The following is a 14,610-nucleotide window of genomic DNA, read 5'->3' as shown; positions in this document are numbered from 1 at the left end:
TTACAAGTGGCATTCCAAGATCTGAGAAACAACCAGAATGTTTCACTCAAAATGCTGAACTAGGCAAGTCTTTGGACTGATTCAACATGGCTCTTCTTACATTCTTTTCTTTGAAAAGTTGAGTTTAGTTCTAAAAGAGTTAGATGGATGACAGGAAACAATTCAGAAGAGAAGTACACAATTCTTGAACTCCTAGAGCTAACATATATTAGAAAAAGTGAAATGAATATATTAAAGGATTTGAATTTGTGTTCTGTATTTTCTCCAATGAGTTCAAGATGGTGCATATGTTTCTCCTCCCTGGCCCATTTTATTGTCACAAAAGTGAGGTTAGGAAAATAGAATACTGTCTTGTACTAAAACTGGCCATTGGCTCATTCAGCTCAGTATTGTCTACATGGTTAGAGGCTCTGCAGAACCTCTACCTGGAGATACCTGTGGTTGAAGCTATTTAAGTTGTTTTATAAGACACCTTGAGGCAGGGTATAAAATAAATAACTTAGGACAGTATGCATGCGAAGCATATGGAGGCTCTACTACATCCGTTGAGCACTGTGGCTAAATGAGGGATTTGGCATCTCCTCCATCCTAGTTTGATATGCTAACTACTACATCATACTAGCTTGCATACCGTTGGTAGTTTTCAAATGTGTCGGGCTGTCAGAAAGATGAGGGGCACAGGCATCCATCAAATTCACTGAGATTTGGGTAGGAAGCTTCAGCCAGGATCCAAAAAGTTTATTTAAATGTTCCCTGGAACTTCAACATTCCTTGTGAATGTTGACTAATATTCCTTTATACAGCAGATTCTCATGCCAAATTACAAATTGAGTCTCTGAGTCCATTTCAAAAGTAATTTGTTGTGCAGCGTAAACTCAAGCACAAAGCATCCTTGGGTACACTACATAATTTATTCTTTGTATCCAGCCAATGGATTTAAGCTATTTGATGTAAGATCTAGGTTCAACACCAGGACAAGCTTTTTTTCTAGGTACAGTTCAGTAATGGGACAAGTTATGTGGGAAAGCTATAGAACGTCCTTCCTTTGAGATATTCAGCCATTTTATGCAACTGCTCATAATACACTCTCCAAATTCCAACAACACAAAAGGGATAGGTATTCTTATGGTAAATAGAGATAACTGCTTATTTTGTATTTCTTTAATCCTACCTGATTACTCTCAAGGTATTCTTGCTCATCCCCTTTCATTTCTTCTCCCCTCTTCTTTCACACTTAACATGTGCCCCATCACCAGTTGTCAGTTTGTTTCATCCCTCCCATCTGTTTCTTTTACATGCAGTTCTTTTATAACAGCTTCCCTATTTTTTCCCTTTCCTCTTTATTCCCAGTATTGTTTAAATTATAGTAACAAAAAGACTTGCTTTTTAATCAATTTCCTTTGCTATACCTGATTATCTAGTTGTACAGTGTCACATAGAGCAGTCAAGCAAAAAAGCTTGGGCAGTCTGCAGCACTGAAACCCAGCTAAAAGGGGGCTGAGACCCACCAGTGGGTCGCTTCCCACAGACAGATACACACAGTGCCAAGCAGAGAGGGCCCTAACATTTCAACACATCATTATATGCTGTCTTTTATCACAAGTTGTTGCCAGATGCAAAATTAACTGATTGACCAGCAAAATGAAACATTGTGCTCAGTTATTTAAAATGCAGTAAAACACTTTGTGACAAAATCACACATCTTAGCTATAAGCAAAAAACAACCCTGCTTCTCTATTATATTTGTATAGTTTAAAATTTTGAAAAATTTACAAAAATTAAAACTTTTCAATTTTGTTTACTGTTTTTATATACAATGATTCTTCAGGTTTAACAATAACAGGTATGTAGATAACAATATTAGACATGCAGATATATCAGAGATTCACAAGTGTTTATTTTAGCAGAAAGGTTTACATGACCTTGCATTTAATTCTCAAGGTAGCAGAGTAGAACTGGCTTGTTTAGTCATGACTACTAGCATAATTAACACAATTTTCTCATAATAAGCTTTGGTAATCAGATGCTAAATGTACAGGAAAGCATTTTGCAGCTACATGTATGTGTTGATAGGATGAGAATGTTGTGTGTTTTTGCTTTCAAGACCCTGAACCCTTGCTTTTAGAAGATTCTGACTTTCAGCTTCAGAAGAAGAGGCTCCTGAATTAATGGTTCAGGGAGAGGACCTGGTTACCAAAAAGCATCACGAGACTTCCACCCCATAGGACCCAGTTCTCCAGGAAGATCCCAAGAACTTGCTCTCTGGCATCCAAAGGAGGCCACATTGCTGTTTTTGGCCTCTGAGCACTCCAGCCATGAAAAGCAGCACAGCATAGCCACCACAACACCATTGTTGCCTTAGGCTGCCAAAACAGTCTTGGCCCTTTAAATGAAAATTCCATAGTCATTGTGGAGGAAGACCTAAACTGCCTAAAATAAAACAAACCTCTTAATGCTCAGTCACAGTCTGTTTGGCACAGCATGCAAACATTATTGGCATTTAGCCCACATACCACTCAAAACTTTCTTTGGTGCTGTCCTATTCCCATTTCTGCCTTCCTGGGAAGCTTAAGTTGCCCAAGACCTTGGTGAAAATCCAGTGCATAGTGGAATCAAGAAACTCAGGCATCATGTGGCCAACAGTGCTAAACCTTCCCCTGAACAGAGGCATTACAGAACAGTTACATGTCCCTTTCCTTGAACTGACCAAATATTTACTGTGCTCCCTTGGACTAAAATACATCACTGTATTTTAACGTGTCTTCTTCTGTATACATTTTGCTACAAATAAAAACCTGATGTATTCATTTTGATGATTTTTATCTTTAGTATATTTGACAATTGAGCCATTTGGTGCTGCTGAGATACTTATTTTCTGCAATTAGCTGGAAGAGGAATTGCAGTGATTTCAAATAGCACTTAATAACCCATGTGTGCCCCTCCAAATGTTATTAGATGGCAACTGGCATCATCCATCATCTTTGGTGATGCTATGTAGGGCTGATGGGAATTGCAGGCCACTTGTTTCCCCACCCTGATTTAATATAATGCTGTATTATCTGGCAATGCCTTTCCCTATGGCCAGGTTCTTGCTATCATATTTACTGAAAAGTCAGTCCTGTTCAGCAAAGCTGTGAATTAAGCCAACATTGTTTCTTGTTGAGTGTGGATTAGTGATGAACTCTTAATCCCTCTTGAATAACCACTGACAAGTATGGTCAGCTAATCACTTTCAGTAATGATCTTTTTTGTTCTTATTCTGTATGTGCGGTATTGTGTGCTTATCTATTGTTTTTGTCACATTTTTATTTTTTTCAATTTCATTATGATGAATTATTATTATTATTATTATTATTAGATTTACATTTATATCCCACTTTGTCCCTCTTGCAAAGAACTGAAGGTAGCTTGCACAATCCTCCTCCTCTTATTTTACTCTTTCAACAAACCTGTGAGGTAGCTTGGTCTGAAAGTCAATGGTTGGCTTAAACTCACCCAGTGAGTTTCATAGCCAAGTTGAGTACTAGAGCTTGACTTGCTTGTATCTTGGGCTAGTGATCTAACCACTGTGCCACACTGGTTCTCAAATAATGTAGTTTTGCTGCATAAAAATGAAAAGAAAAATAATGGAAAGAAATCAGTACTCATATACCTCTGTCCCTTCAGAGGTATATGGGAAAAGAAACTGACAGAAGAGTCCATTAGAAAAGGGCTATTTATTACAATGAATTTATTGTAATTCATTGTATGCTTAAAAGGAAGCACTAACTTGCAAGTAGGAACTTTAAATTAAAAGTGCAGGAGCCTTTGCCAGTCTACATTACACAAGCTGCAGCAGCAACTGTGTTTTCCTGCCAAATAGATTCTTTTTAAAAAAGCCACCACTCAGCTATGAAAATCATGGTATGCAGTGATGTGTCAACAATGTCATCTGGATTTTCTTTAAAACTTGAGTGAACCGTGGATACTAGAGAAAGGAGTTTATCTAGAAGCATCTTGTGCATGCACAGGAGTGTAGTCCCTGCTCTAGTAGTTGAAACCCCTTCTGGGTTTGCTTTGATGACTATAAAGCTTACTATCAGTATATTTGGGTCTCCTTATTAGGCACAAAATGCATACCAAAATATTAAGCATTTTAAAGCCTCTTTTCCCTGTCACATTTATTGTTTATTTATATAATGTATTTCATATAAACATGTGATGCTATAATGGTCCAAGAGCAAGAACTCCTCTAGAAGACAATTAAAATCAGACCTAAATGCGCAGTGAATAAAAATAGTCACTAAGCAGCTATTTAGTGCTTTATAAGCACTAAGCAGCCCTAGACATTCTGTGAGTGGCCAATGGATACTGGGGTTCACCCCACACTAAGGTCAGAAACAGCACTCTAACTTTGGAAGGGGGCGTCAGAGGTTCAAACCTCCTCCCCTGTACCCTTGCAGCCAGTGGAAAAAGAATCATGCCAGCCAGACTTCAGTGCCCTGAATATCCTGAGCCTCCTTCCCTTCCCTTTTGAAATCCCTTGCAAAATCCTCAGTGATTGAAAGAAGAAGTGCTATCATCCACAGCACTGCTGCTCAGACAGCTTCAGACCACCAGAGCATTAGATACTTGGAAGTCTTCATGAACAGAGGCTTCTCACTTATGATTCAACACATAGGATTGCAAATTTAGGACAGTGTTTTAGGGGTACTAATGAAATAGTGTCTCAGCAAGATCACTTAGATATGACTCATAGATTATGCATTGTCATTTACAGAGGGCCGGAGTAATGAGTAGTAGATCCATTATAAGCTAAGAATCAAGTGAACCTATTAGAATTTGCCTGCCTGGTGACCAACTATTGAGGCTTTGCTTGGATGAGGAGGTGACCCCAAAAGGCCTCCAGCTGAGCGTGGCACACAAGGTCACCACTTGAATAGGAGGGGAAGAGGATAGGCCCGTACTCATGGAAAGGGCCCACAAGTGAGCTCAGTGGTGGTGCTTGAAGCCAAAATGGTTCCTGCCTAAAAAATACTGAAGATCACTGGCTTATACCATCACACTGAAAATAAAATGGAAGTTTTAAATTCAACAAGCAGCCTGAACCAATGACCAATTTATTATACCTAAATAAACAATAACCAAATTACATCTTGGAGATGAGTTCTCCAGTTCATAGAGTTTGTTGATCAGAGTGGATGTAAAGCAAAATGGAACAATATATTTTGACAAAAGCAAGAGAAGTTATAGGTCTCCTATGATACCATAATTATTCATGGTTGCATAAAAGTTGAAAAATAAAAAGCCTGATATGTTCTCAGCTTGTCAATCCCTATCCCATATTAACTGTATTCTAATGCTAGGACTAACTTGTGGTTAGGTGTGAACCCAGAATCACAGCACACAGCAGGGCAGCACAGGGAACATTTTTGTAGTGCAGTTCCAGTGCAACAGTGCTGCTCTAGTCAGAAGGTAAAAACAACATAAATAGCAAACAAAACAAAACAGGGAAATGTGACTGGCTGGGGCCATGGCCAGGAGAGTGTGTGGGCCAATCAGGGAGAAGCAGGTGATGCGGGCACCCTGAGATTGATTTCCAGCCATAGGGGAGGGAGGATGGAAAAGCATGGAAACCATGCCTGGATAGAAACCACACGAATGTGTGAACCCAGGACACAAGGTGAGATATCATACCGTGTGGTAACTGTGCAGCATGGTTTAGCATTAGCAGCCATCATCTCACATACACTTCCTATTACAACTTGTCCAGCTATTGGACTAAGTAGGCATTTCCCCCCTGTTGCAACCTTGGTTCACTATAAATTGCAGGAAATTCATTCTGGATAGGATTCCATAGCCCTATTAATGAATATGTGTCAAGATTCCTCAAGTCATAACATTTCAGTATTTACTTTGGAAACTTTCTCATAATTGCATGGAACCTCCAATAATTAACTGCAAAGAGCAAGATTACTACTGTACTGAGCTGCTCTTTGAAGACACAGGCTGCTAGAGAGAAGTGCTGAATGCTTCCTTAAGTATTCCAAACTTACTTTATAATATGCATGCTGGTGTTATTCTGCTGTAACCCTGTGATCATGGTAGGAACTGTAAACTAGATAAGCACAATGGCAGAATCTGTCCTGGGTCATTGGGATGCATGGAATTTAACAAATTACACCCAATTATGTATTCTCATTACTCACAAAACTGTCTAGTTGTGGTGCTACATATCCAAACCACTGGCTAGAGGTGGATTGTGACATACAGTTTTGTTCTAATATGCATTGGTAACTCTTTATACTTACTATAATTTATCTTCTGTATAATAGCTTCACCCTGTGATATTCATCACTCACTAATGCTATTTATTTGTACCATCTATGTACCTCTAAATGTTTTTTTTAATCCTTAAATCTGGATCCTGGTTGCCATTCCAGTTTCTTGCCTTGCTTCTATTTCAGCCAGTAGCTGTTCATGAGCTCAGTTTCTTAATTTCGTTTGTTTGCCCAACCTTCTGCCTGAAAGATCCCATTTTTTAATTGCAAATTCTACATGTTGCCATCAGATGTTGCATTTCACATGACACACAAGTTTAATCTCCAAGCTTGTGTTTCTCCCTCTGTTTGGTTTCTGGTCTTCACACTAGTTATCCACCTCCCTTTCCTACTCTTTTATTATATAATATGGACTTTAATACAACAACCTGCTTTTGCTTACTTGCCTAAGAACCAAGTAATAACTCCTTCCATGTGACAACATACCAGACAAATCACTCAATTTGCTCAGTGATACAGCATCAGGAAGTCAGGTGGGTGATCAGCATGTTTATGTGTGTGTATAACACTCATTAGGAAAACATATTAAGAAGAAAGTTAAATGTACTGTGATAATATGAAACGATGAAAACATTATATCCCTTACTTTGCTATCAGATTATATATATAAAAATCCATTATTTCAATCTTTTATTATGATCATAATAAGGTCATGTCACGTCGCTTCCTTGAGAGAGGGTTTTTCACACAGAGGGTCCGAGAGGCGACAAGGGGGGGAACATCCTTGACTTGGTCTTGACCAATAGAGAGGAGCTGATAGATGAAGTACAGATTAGGGGAGCTCTGGATGCGAGCGATCACTCCATCCTTTGCTTTGAGATCAGGGGACTGCAGACGGGCAGCACGTCGAGCACTAGAAGCTGGGACTTCAAGAGGGCCAACTTTGGCCAACTGAAGGCCAGTCTGAAAGTCTCCTGGGATAGGTTACTGGAAGGTAAGCGAGTTGAGGAGGGGTGGATGGCACTCAAAAGGGAGGTTTTGGAGGTGCAAGCCTTGACAATACCTCTAGTTAGTAAGGTGGGGAGGCGGAGGAGAGCGCCACCATGGATGCGAAAGGAGGTGGTTAGAGGGATTAGATGAAAGAGGAACCTCTGCAGGAAATGGGTACTGGGACAAATAGACAAAAGGGTATACCAGGAGGAGGAGGCCCATTGCAGAAGGATTCTTTGCAAGGCTAAGGCTGATTACGAGCTGAGACTTGCCAAGAATATCAAGAGCAACAAAAAGTGCTTCTTTCAGCATGTAAATAGGAAGAGGAAGGGGAGACAAGTGGTGGGACCACTAAATAAGGAGGAAGGAGATCCAGTGACTGATATGAGGGAACAGGCACAGATGCTAATTGACTATTTTGCCTCTGTGTTCCCCCAAAGCTGGACGGGGGAGATCTTAGGGGCACAGATTAGAGTCACCCCCCTAGAAGTCGAGGGGCTCCTCAGGGCATTGGACATTACAAAGGTGCCAGGCCCTGACGGGTTACACCCGAGAGTACTTAGAGAGTTGGCAGGGGTTCTTTCACACCCACTGGCCTCCATTTTTGAGGCCTCGTGGAGAACAGGTGAAGTTTCAGAGGACTGGAGGGTGGCATCAGTGGTCCCAATTTTCAAAAAGGGTAGTAGAAGGGACATGGGGAATTACAGACCTGTTAGCCTTACGTACATTGTAGGCAAAACAATGGAAAGGCTCATAATAGAGATCTAGCAATGCTAGACAAGGAAGGGAGGCTGGCAGCCATACAACACGGCTTCCGCAAAAATGGGTCCTGCCAGACAAACCTTGTGGAATTCTATGACAAGGTTTCGAGATGGCTAGATGGAGGGGATGCAGTGGATGTGGTTTACCTGGATTTCAGCAAGGCCTTTGACAAAGTGCCACATAATATCCTGGTGGAGAAACTGAGGAGTTTTGGGATACACCAAAGCACTGTCCAGTGGATTAGGGCATGATTGACTGACCGAAAGCAGAGGGTAACCATTAGTGAGGAATCGTCAGGATGGTGGCCAGTGACAAGCGGGGTCCCCCAGGGCTCTGTCCTGGGAATGATCCTGTTTAATATTTTCATAAATGACATGGAAGAAGGGGTGAACAGTCTGCTGATCAAATTCGCAGAGCAGTGGCCACAACTGAGGAGCAGGTACTCCATATCCAAAAGGATCTGGACAGACTATGGAAGTGGGCAGGAGACAAGAGGATGGTGTTCAATGTGGATAAGTGCAAGGTCTTGCACTTGGGGCATAGGAATAGGTGTCATAAGTACAGGTTAGGTGACAAGTGGCTGGAGAGCATCACTTGTGAAAGGGACTTCGGGGTACTGGTTGACTGCAGGCTAAACATGAGTCAGCAGTGTGATGCAGTGGTCAAGAGGGCGAACACCACCCTTGGTTGCATAGCCAGAAGTGTGGCTTCTAGATCGAGAGAGGTATTACTACCACTCTATATGACTCTGGTGCAGCCACAACTGGAGTATTGTGCTCAGTTTTGGGCCCCTCATTACAGAAAGGATATAGCCAGGTTAGAGTCAGTGCAGCGCAGGGCCACAAGGTTGGTGGCCAGTTTGCAGGGGATGCCATATGAGGCGAGACTGAGGGAACTGGGTCTCTTCAGCTTGGAGAAGAGGAGACTCAGAGGGGATATGTTGGCGACATACAGGTATGTGAGGCGATGTCACACGGAGATGGGTAGAGACCTGTTCTCCCCTGCAGAGGAAGGCAGGACGCGCTTCAACGGAGCAAAGCTCAGGGAACCAAGGTTCCATTTAGATGCCAGGAAGCACTTCTTGACAGTTAGGACCCCGAGGGTGTGGAATGGGCTTCCACAAGAGGTTGTTGAGGCCCCATTGGTGAGGGTGTTCAAAGATAGGCTGGACATGCACATGGTGGGCATGTCGTGAGCGGAGCTGGCTGGAGCCAGGGGTCAGACTAGATGGCTCGGGAGGCCCTTTCTGACTCGCTCTGATACTATGTTTCTGTAAACTACATTTTCCTCATCTTTTTGTCTTTCCAGATTGCTTCCCCCTCCCCCACAAAAAGCTAACCTGTTTGCATTTTGCATTTCCCCTTTTATTTTGTCCTTTGCCAATTCCTTCATTAATTATCTGCACAAGGCACTACTAAACCAACCGGTTGTCTTAGTTTTCCAGGATAACTTCCTTTTTCATTATTTTGAGATAAAGGATCCAGTAAATGAAATGTCTTGGCAACTATGCAAATCAGTTCCTGTTCAGATTCAAACTGTATTTTGAAATGTGGCACAAATTCATTTCCCAAGAGGATGGTAACTGCCACCATGCTTATCTGATAATCTTGAGCTTGCCAGTTGGAGACAAGATGGCTCGAGAGACTGCTAATAGGATAGAGTCATTCACCTCTAAATTGCCAATTGAACTCTAGCCCAGATTAACGGAAACAGAATGTTAACCTTCTGTTACATGTAGAATGTGGAACGATCTTTGTGGAATAAATTGTCCTGCTCCAGTTCCCAAAGGACAAGTGTCTATTGCAGTTTACAGATGGAACAAGTACAGAGTTTTAATTGATAAGACTATTTTTGATGGTCATTGTCATATAAAATCATTCCAGTTACATTTTTGTGTTCTGTTATGAAATGGCATCTGTTTAGAAAATAAGTTATCCCTCATCATGTCTATTGTTTTAATATCTCTGGTTGTGCAGGTAGTTATCTGCCTTCATATAGAATTTCATATAGAGGTTACAGGAAAAGCTGTTGTACATACTTACTTAAATGGGCACATTTTAGCAAATTAATAATATAATTTTAAAATAAAGATCTGAGGAAGATTTTGCACTCTAATATTTAGAGTTATTAAAGAATGTGACATTTCCAGGAAAATACCATTAGGATCAGCTATGATAGTTTTCTCAACAAACACTTTAATAGATGATTAATTTGGATCCTACGAGTATTTGCTTTATTATAGTAGAAAAAACCAAGTACTCTTATGCACATGGTCCTTCAAAGGATGCTATCTGCCATCATTCAATAAGTACTGACATCACAGATGTATCCAGATCTATGGGATCTCCTATCACTGCCAATCACTATGTATGGGTGTCAGAGGTAGACAGTGAAGAAAGTTGACTGGAAGAAAACTAATACTTTTCACACATGGTGCTGGAGGAAAGCTTTGAAATTAACCTGGACAGACAGATGAACAAGTGGGTCTTAGATCAAATCAAGGCAGAACTTTCTGTAGAAGTAAAAATGATGAAACTCAAGCTGTCATACATTGGGGTACATCATGAAGGCAGGACTCACTGGAGAAGACATACATGCTAGGGAAGGTCAAAGACAGAAGAAAAGGAAGGCCAAATATGAGATGGTTTGACTCCGTAAAGGAAGCCACAGCCTTGAATTTACAAGAGCTAAGCAGGTCTGATAGGAGTTTTGGAGGGCATTCATTCACAGGGCAACCATAAGTTGGAGACGACTTGATGGCATGTAACAACAACAAGCACTACCAAGAGGTATTGTGCAGCTATGGGTTTTCTGTAGTAAGAAAAAAGATGGAAGTGACAAGAAAAGATGAGAAGGTTATGGAAGGCAATGATGGAAACAACAATATATTGTTTATATTGTTAATTTATATTATTCTATTTTGAAGTTTATTTATGGTTGTGAGCCGCCCCAAGGCTTCGGCGAATGGGGCGGCATAGAAGTCTCCTAAATGAATGAATGAATGAATAAATGAATGAATGAATGAATAAATAAATAAATAAATAAATAAGACAATGGTGTGTGGAGACACAAATACCACCATAAAGGTCCACGAATGAGTCAAGACAATTGCATGAAAAAGGCTTTGATGGAACAGCAACTTGGACCGGGGAACCAGAGTTTCCAAGAAAAGCACAATTCACCAGGGTGTTTTAGTTTATTTTTTGTTTTTGTTTTTTGGTTAGAATTTTTGTTATTTCTATTTGCAGCAGTTAATTCAGCACAATATACAAATGAATGGTGGATAACTGATGTTATTTGCATATTGTTACTAGTATAATAGCTAATAACTGTAGCTGAAAATAGCTGGAAAAGATATGAAAATTCTGGAAAAGGTTGAAAAAAGAAAGGTGTGCTTTGGTCCTATGAAATGTTGAGAGCTTTCATTCAGAACTTCTGGCTACTCTTACTTTATGCTATATTTTGTATAGCAGGTAGAGACCAATAGATCACTATTGGAGGTGGTGCTGAGAAGTGTAGACATGGGGGATGGGAATCTGAGAGAACTGTCGTCTTGTTCCCTTTCTCCAAACCAGCAAAGCTCCATGAGCACATATTTGAATCCAATTCATAATCAGTGTGAGCTTTGTACCACAATTTATAACAACTTTGTAGACTTGCTCAAGTGTCATGGCTCCAACAAGAACAACAATGATCATACACACTTTAAAAAACCAAGTTGTTACATAAGGTACAGCATTTTATGTAACAGTAAGAGGTGTCAAGGGATCTCTAATAAAGAATTTTCAGGCACTACAATTTATGTGAACGAAGCCATGACAATAAAAATGGCTTTCAAATTGATGTGGAGTGCACTTGTTCTTTTAAAAGTTTTTAACAGATTTAACCACCCACAGGGTATTGCTAATGCATCTGTGGATAGAGCAAACATACTTTTCTCCAGGTAGCTGTTGAGCTGGGGCTCTTCTAGATGAGGCTTTTATTGTACAATCACTCTGCTGCCTTATTGATGAGATTTTATCGGGCTGGTGGTGTCCAGATGTCATAATCCCTTCCATTTTCTTACCACGCAAAAGGAATTAAGGAGGGAGAGACAAGATATCTGCACAGTGTCTTCCACCTGGTCTGACTGGCCGCAGTGTTTTCATATCTGGGCAGCTTAAGCCAATACATGTTTACTAAGAGACAAGACCTCTCCCTTCACTGGGGCTTACTTTTCATAGAATTGCAGTCTGAATGTTTATTTGGCTTCCTATCTGGTTGCATATAAATTATTCTTATTGCACAAGGGATGCAGTGATAAATACAAAGAGAGAGAAAGTGGTGTAGTGGCTAGGAGCATGGAACTGGGACTCAGCTGATCTGGATTTATTTATTTATTTGTTAAAACATTTTTATCCCACCCCATTCGCCGAAGCCTCAGGGCGGCTTACAACAATAAATTAAAATAACATTTTAAAATATATACATTAAAATACAAATATATAACATAAAACATACAATATAAAACAAGCCGCCCTGGCCAAATAAAATTCAATAATATTAACATTTAAAATACTGCTTAAATAAAAAGGTCTTCACCTGGCGCCGAAAAACAAATAACGACGGCGCCAGGCGGACCTCTCTGGGGAGCGCATTCCATAACTTAGGCGCCACCGCTGAGAAAGCCCTCCTCCGAGTAACCACCCTCCTAACTTCTTCCACGGAGGGCTCCCGGAGAAGGGCCTCCCCCACCGATCTCAGGGGGCGGCTGGCCATATAAGGATGTAAGCGCTCCTTCAGGTAACCAGGACCCAAGCCATTTAGGGCTTTATAGGTCATCACTAACACCTTGAATTGGGCCCGGACTTCAATGGGAAGCCAGTGAAGCTGACGGAGAACTGGAGTCATGTGAACATAACATCCAGTCCCCGTCAGCAGCCTGGCAGCTCTATTTTGGACCAATTGAAGTATCCGGACCGTCTTCAAGGGTAGCCTCACGTAGAGCGTGTTACAGAAGTCCAGACGGGAAGTCACCAACGCATGTGTCACTGTCGCAAGGCAGTCGTTCTCCAGATAGGGGCGCAGCTGATGAATCAGCCGAAGCTGGAGGAAAGCGCTCCTCGCCACTGCTGTTACCTGAGCTTCCAGTGAAAGCTCCGCGTCGAGGAGCACTCCCAAGCTGCGGACCTTGTCCCTAAGAGGGAGTGCAACCCCGTTCAGGACAAGGTTCAATTCACCCTCTCCGAAGCCCGATCCGCCAACCAACAGGACCTCCGTCTTGTCTGGATTGAGCTTCAGTTTATTGGCCCTCATCCAGCCCATTACCTCGGCCAGGCACCGGTTCAGCACAGCCACTGCCTCACCTGGATTGGTGGAAAACGAGAGGTAGAGCTGGGTATCATCAGCGTACTGATGGTTCCGCAGCTCACACCTCCTGATGACCTCTCCCAGCAGTTTCATGTATATGTTGAACAGCAAAGGGGACAAAATGGGCCCCTGTGGTACTCCATGGTATAGCTGCCATGGCACAGAGCCATAGTCCCCCAGCACCACCTTCTGGAACTGGCCATTGAGATAGGAGCGGAACCACTGCAAAGCAGTGCCTCCGACCCCCAATCCCACAAGCCTATCCAGAAGGATACCATGGTCGATGGTATCGAAAGCCGCTGAGAGGTCCAGAAGAACCAACAGGGACACACTCCCCCTGTCCTTCTCCCTGCACAGGTCATCGTACAGGGCGACCAAGGCAGATTCAGTACCGTACCCGGGTCTGAAGCCAGACTGCAATGGGTCCAGATAATCAGTTTCATCCAAGAGTGCTTGGAGTTGTCCCGCCACCACCCGCTCTAACACCTTGCCCAGAAACGGGATGTTGGCCACTGGTCTATAATTAGTGGCCATCTCTGGATCCAGAGACGCCTTCTTCAGGACCGGTCGGACTACCGCCTCCTTTAAAGGGGCAGGCACCCGACCCTCCCTCAGAGAAGCATTAACCACTTCCAAGATCCAGGTTCCAATCCCGTGCTTGGAATCATTTATTAACCAAGACGGGCAAGGGTCCAAAAGGCAAGTGGTTGGACGTACTCGCCCAAGCACCTTGTCCACGTCATCGGGCCGCAGTAACTGAAATTCATCCAATAAATCTGGACCAGACGGCAGCGTTGGCGTCTCCTTTGAAACCTCTGAATCAATAGTGGTGTCCAGCTCGTGACGAATCTGAGCGATTTTCTCCCTGAAATGCCTGGCAAAGTCATCACAGCGGGCCTTTGAGGGTGGAATCAGGTCTTCCTTTGGACCTGGATGAACCAGGCCTTGCACCACTCGAAAGAGCTCCGCCGGACAGCATTGTGAGGAGGCAATGGAAGCGGAAAAGAATCTCTTTTTTGCCGCCCTCACCGCCACAGCATAGGCCCGATAGTGGGCTCTTAAGTGTGTTCAGTCAGATTCATCTCGTGATTTCCTCCACCTACGCTCTAGTCGTCTCCCAACCTGCTTCATCGCCCTCAATTCAGGAGTATTGGGGGCGAGCGGGGAAGAGCGGGCTCTGCCCGGTGGGAGAGGACGCTTAGGAGCGATCGTGTCTATAGCCCTGGTCATCTCCCCATTCCACAGTTCG

The sequence above is a fragment of the Varanus komodoensis genome, unplaced genomic scaffold (assembly GCF_004798865.1).
Source record: "Varanus komodoensis strain SLA01 unplaced genomic scaffold, ASM479886v1 scaffold3, whole genome shotgun sequence".
In the NCBI taxonomy this organism is placed as follows: Eukaryota; Metazoa; Chordata; class Lepidosauria; order Squamata; family Varanidae; genus Varanus; species Varanus komodoensis.
The sequence above is the reverse complement of the archived record's forward strand: the minus strand, read 5'-3'. Positions refer to the sequence as shown.